This window comes from Rhagoletis pomonella, unplaced genomic scaffold (genome assembly GCF_013731165.1).
Source record: "Rhagoletis pomonella isolate Grant_MI unplaced genomic scaffold, Rhpom_1.0 Rhpom_scaffold_00344, whole genome shotgun sequence".
Classification (NCBI taxonomy): Eukaryota; Metazoa; Arthropoda; class Insecta; order Diptera; family Tephritidae; genus Rhagoletis; species Rhagoletis pomonella.
This window is the reverse complement of record NW_023458898.1, coordinates 47,213-53,924: the sequence shown is the minus strand read 5'-3', so window position 1 is coordinate 53,924 and position 6,712 is coordinate 47,213.

Here is a 6,712-nt window from a genome sequence, read left to right as displayed (position 1 = left end):
GTGTGCAACTCGGTCTCGCGCTTGGGATCATACACGCTCAATAATAGAGGGCAGCGGAAAATGATCCCTTATGGTTATTTTATTTAACGCGCGATAGTCAACACACATTCGAAATTCACCATTTTTCTTCCTTACACAAGAAATGGTAATGCATAAGAGGACTCGCTTGCCCCAAAAATTCCTCTACCAAATAAATTGTCTATTGCTCTCTGCACCTCCTGTTTCTCCCTATATGATAATCATTGAGGATAACTATACACGGGCACATCATTTAATAAATTTATCTTCATTTCACAATTGAAGCGAAAATTAAGCAAGTATTCCTTCTTAAGAATTAACTTCAGAGCAACGGCATCTGCTCTTCCTAACCTTGGATTAATATCTAACTCAAGAGCCCTTTCATATACCCCAGCAGTATTTACATTATAATCATCCACATTAACTGATTCCATAGAACCATCTACACCATTATTTAGTTTATCCCGGTACACAGAATAGTTGATCCCACACTCGTTACCTCTATCTAATTCAACAGCAGGCATCGCTATGCTTCTAACAACTGGACCCTTTAAATGATTAAAAAAATTCAAGTGCAATAATAAAGGTTGCTTCGGGCATTTGTTTATTTGTTTCAGCTATGAAACTTTGTTGCTTTTATCTTTCTCTTGTTTAATTTGGCATAAATGTATTTACATTTCCTTCAGCAGGTCACGTCCAATCAATACTGGCAGTAACGCTTCGTTATCTGGCTAAACATCAAAATTATGCATTATCTCATGCTCTTTAAAAACAATTTACATAATAAAATACCGAACGTACTTATTTTCCCGTTTCAAACACCTCTGTATGCTGCTGGCTTTGTGTCGGCCACATCAAATGGCACTATAAACCGCTTTGCAAAACTAATTGGCCTGTCCGTATCAACTAAAGCAACAGAACTCACAATAATGCACTTATTTTGTTTACTGAAGGCAACACTCACCAAATTTTGCTCCGACAACTGCTTGGCCAGACATTGTACCTCAGCATCATCCGCTAACGAATTCCAGATGTCAGCTTGTACTTGAGCAACTGCCTTGGTTCCCTTCAGCATCCTTCTTGGACATTCATGGCACGACTCTGGTAGTGACCAAACTGAAGGCAATTATAACATCTCACTGTTGTTAAATCTTTGCCTTTGGCCTACTCTATACTTCGCTTTACATCACCGCTGGAACCTTTGATTGACTCTGTGGGACCGCTGGCACGGCTTAATGTTGCTGGTGAAGCCCGTTTCTTGCTCTCATATCTCTTAAGGGCTTCCTTTAGCTACGGTATAGTACGCGCACTCATCAGTAGCATTACGTTCGATGAGCGGTCATTTAAACCATCGATGATGGCGGCGACAGCATCTATTTGTGCGACTTTGCACGACTAGCGATCTCAACCATGACCAAGACATAATGCTTAACTGACTCGCCCCGCTGCAATACGCGCGCCTTAAACTGCTGGTATACTTCCAGAATGGAAAACGTTTGCTATAACTCAGTGATTAGTTCCTCTTTCAGTTCGGTATACGTGTTAGCCTGAATCGTACGCAGAAATACACGAGCCGTTCCTGTCAACAGTCGCCGCACTCCCACAAACTTATCACGCTCGCTGCAATTAAACAGAGCAAACGCATCCTCCAAATCATCAAACCATTTTAAAATGTCATATGTGTCCTTGCCACTGAACTGGCTAACCATGGCCTCAAAAAGCGTTGAAGTCAAAACGCCGACTCTCCAGTGTTTGCAGCTCGCGCTGCAACTGCAACAGCTCTCGCTTTTTACGGAGCACCTCCAGTTGCCTATCAATATCTTCTTCTTCTTCGCAAATTTTTCGCACTGGCCCGTTTAGTACACTTGCCCCTGCATCACTGGCATCCTCAATAGCCCGTTCACGTTCATGATGTGCTGCATCATTCAGCCTAGCGACAACCTCGTCACATATAGGGCGCAGCTGAATGATTGTTGCCTCTGAATCAAACTGTGCAGCAGCCTCTTCCAACACCTTCACAATGTCCACTCTACGCAGCCTTTTTGCGTTTTCCATATTACCCGCGGTATTCTTTCAACAAAATTTGTAGGTCAATTGGTGTCTTGCTACATTTTGGGTAAAACCCACACCTGAATATTATAGTGTAATTGGCGATGCCAAAGTCGATTTTAATTAGTACCCCCAGTTATGGACAGCTTTAGTTAAAACTACAATCGGAATTGAGTCATATTTGCTGCGATTACAACTAGGACTGCCATTTAACCTATTACGAACAGCCAAAAGCAACATTTTTGTTTTGCAGGTCTTCCGCTGCCTACATTCGCACAAACGTAGCAATGCTTTGCTCGATATGAAACAAAAACAGGGACGAAAGCGAATAATCGAAATACTGTTTCATTATCTAATGTCCCGATGAGATGCTGCATATCGAAATGAGCGCAGCAACGCTTAGCTCAACGCAAAAATTTTAAAATTTTCGACGCAGATATTTCGGAAATGGTTCAATGAATCTTTAATTTGATGTATAATTTGTCCTGTGCGATTTGTGGATCGCGGGGAATAAGCGTCTTGTGTTAAAATAATATATAGATTAATAATATAAATAGAACCATATTTGTCTCAGAAAAAAAACATCGAAATAAACCATGTATATATGTATGTATGAGTATTAGGGTGGGCATCGAAGATGCTTTTTCGGTAATTGCAAGACCCTACCCCCTAATTTTATTCGCTTTTAATAGAAAGATCGCGACCTGTCGATTTAAGACAGAAAATATGATTTTGTAGATTTATGAGTTTTCGAAGGACTATTTTTGATTCGATTTCTAAGATCGAATACGATATGAGAAGAGGATATAGAGGTCTTTAAAACTGTATATAATAATCTATTGTCGGACTTGGCTTTTTGGGATCTTTTATCAGGTACTATCTAAAATTAAACCTATTTTTAAATAAACTGATAGCTCATTTATTGAAATCTCATATAAATTGTCGAAGTTAGGCAACCTTTTTTAAATACGGCCTTGAATTTATATTCTGTACTTGCAGACCCGGCAAACTTCGTTCCGCCCATAATAAATTTTTTTTACTGAAATATTTCGGTCCAACATTTTCACTAACAATTTACGTTCACGATTTCCAGTGATACATTTATCTGCTAATATTACGGTTTGGTGGTTGCCAGAAGGCATATTTCCATCGTCGTCTTTAATAACCTATGTATGTTCGTGAAGAAGTTCTTGAAATTCTCCAAAGATCTGACGTTTCACAGCACGGTTAATCGAACAACGAAATAAATTTGAAGAACTTTTTCCCATTCACTCCCTGGCAGCAACAATGATCCGGTTCGATGGTGAATCTGCCCTTCAAACTGTATGGTATAGTTGGTGGCAATTTAAAAAATGGTGAGTATCGTTGTTCTACAAAAATCCAACATACACAGACTTATTTCAGTCGAAATAGCTTAAAGCTCTTATCAAGGAGCGTAATGGTTCTGATGGTAGATTTAATGCTGGTCATTTGTGATTGACCCCTGCGCAACTCAATCCTGGTGTATCCGAATAAAGCTCGCAAATCAAGTTCATTGGGCCAATCGGAACACCCGGGAGCTCGGCATACTCGGTGATACAGCACGTCGATGTAATCGGACATTCACGGCACTTTTTCTCACTTGACGAATTTTGGTAACAACTCGACCCCAGCGTCACCCGGCGGCTGTTTTTTGCAATAGTATTGCCCTTGGGCGTTACGAATACATAAGTATCTCGAATATAAGCCAGATCGATCAAAACTAAGATTTCTAACAATAACACGACTCCAGCGCCACCTGGCAGGTCAAACTGGGAATCTGAACAACTACGAAGAGACATTAATCACACAAAAAAAATTCGTTAAAATCGATTCGCTCACAAACACACGAACAGAAGTATTATATGTATATACATCCAAAGAGAGGTAATAGTTTCAGTACCTTTTGGAAGATGTCGCGCCCCCTTCTTAAATATCCCCAATTTCCTCTAAGAGTATGCAATTGATTTCGTATATCTCTATACTACTATATGTTCGAGTGCTCAACCACGAACACTTCCAGAGATGTGCAGTATGAAAAAATCGGTTTATTTGAGTACAGTAGAGTACTTGACTACAATGAACACATTCAGAAATAAGCAGTATTTAAAACTCGATTTGTATGAGAGGTTCCACGCCCCTTTCCAATAACATCACTTTTTTAATGAGTATGCGATTAATTCCGTATGGGAGTCGCCCCCTTTCCAATAGCTCCAATTATTCTCCAAGAGTATGCGATTTCGTATATATCCCTATCAAGCTCCAGTACTCTACCATGAACACTTCCACAGATATGCAGTATGAAAAATTTGGTTTTTATTGGAGGTTCCACGCCTTCTTAACTTGGCGCTATGAAAAATACTTTACGCCATGTTCCTCGGGCCGCGGTGCATCCAGCGGAGGCTGGGGGAGGGTTTTGGGTGCTAAACTACATGTTAGTCAGTGGTGGACCCACGGGGGCGTTTTAACACCCAAAAACACATTCGCAGTGAAATAGCATTATTGCGGCTTATTTAAATATTTTTCTTTTGATACAGAAATACAATATATAAAGATTTTAGCGACTGGTGGCAACCCTATCCAAATTTTTTTCTATATTAATTTTTTTATGCATTCCCATATAATTACACTGTACAGCACTCGGCTGGGTATTGGACCAAACCAGACGTGGTCCGCCTTTTGCTCTTATTTATATGGTATATCATTTTTTTTGTGAAAACTTAATTACAGGTGCTATAACGCGCCAAAGGTCAGATCTTCGAAAAATTAAAAACTTAATATTTCAGAAAATTTTTATTTGATTTTTAAAAAGTTCGTAGCGTTGTTTCTTGTTATTTGTATAAAAAAATATTTTACTTTTTTATAAAAAAAAAATTATAACAGAAAAATTACTCACTCACTTTTAAAAAATTGGCATCGTTGTTAAGGGGATTAAACCCTCTTTCGTCTAATATGCATATTTGTATACTTCGTGTATAAAAATTAAAAAAAACACCTAAAAGCAAAAAATACCAATTTTTTCTTATAAAAAAAACATTTTACAGAAAAATTACTTATTAGTAATACAATTGAATACCGTATTTAATAAATAATTATTATTGTTTTAAGAATTAATTCGTTCTTGTTCACCCACAGCCCTGTTAAAAATAAAGCAAAAGTATATGTAACAGAAGTCTAAGGCATATAAAAATATATAAACATCATGGTTTTTGATTTTTTACATAACAGGTTATATAAGAAAATTAAAGGTAATTTTCTGTTTTATTTACATAAAGTATTCAATTGTATAAGGGTTTTTCTCAAATTTTTATATAAGAAGTATACAAATATACATTTCAGAAGAAAAGGGTTTAATCGCTTTTACAGCGATACGAATTTTTTAAAATTCGGTAAGTATTTTTTTTGTCTAAAATATTTTTTTTACAAAAAAAAGATATTTTTTCATTTAAATGTGTTTTTGTTTTTAATTCTTATATACCAAGTATACAAATATGCATATCAAAAGAAAAGGGATTTAATCGTCTTTACAACGATACTAATTTTTTAAAAAACTGTTATAAATTTTTTTGTTTAAAACATTTTTTTTATAAAAAAGGGTATTTATCCATTGAAATGTGTTTTTTCTAAAATTTTTATATACGAAGTATACAAATATGCATATCGGAAGAAAGGAGGTTTAATCACCTTTACAACGATATAATTTTTTTAAAAATCAGTTCAAAATTGTTTGCACTATAAGGAATTTAATTTTTGGAAGACCTGAACTTTGACCCCTTATAGCACCTGTAATATAAGTTTGCACAAAAAAAGTTATAAACCATTTAAATAAGAGTAAAAGGAGGACAATGTCTATATTTTCAGGTTTTTAGTTATTTACATGCAATAATTAAATATTATTATTTACAAAAGGTCCTATTTCGAAATTCGAAGGACCATATCTCGATTTCGGAGGCCAACTTCGAAAAACGGAGAAATCACTGTTTTACCTATGAGTCAATCTCTTAAAAAAAATTGGTTTGGTCCAATACCCAGAAAAAAAGTTGATTTTGGCACACTTGCGGCTATTTTAATTTACTTTTTTTTTGATATTTCAGACGAGTTTTCAATTTTTTCTTTACACACCTTCTACAGACAGAGATAAATAAAATGAAATAACAACGAAGCAAATCCGTTGAGCCGTTCCTGAGTTATGCGATAACAAACCAACAGCAATTCATTTTTGTATGTAAAGATTTTTTTCGAGTGGTGGGAACCCTACTCAAATTTTTTCTTTTATTAAATTTGTTTATGCATTCTCAGTAATGTACATTATTGCGGCTTATGTAAATTTAATTTTATTTTTTATATTTGAAATATGTGGCAAACCGGGTTTCTGATTTTTTCTTTACATTCATTCTACAGACAGAAATACACAAAATGAAATAAAAGCGAAGCTAATCCCTGGAGCCGATCTTGAGTTATGTGATAACACACGAAAGCATTCCATATTTTCGAATGATGGCAACCCTACCGAATTTTTTTCCGAATAAATTTTTGTTTAAGATATTCTCAGTGAAATAGCATTATTGTGGTTCATTTATAATTATTTTTTTTTCTGATGTTGCAGATATCTGGCGACATAATTTTT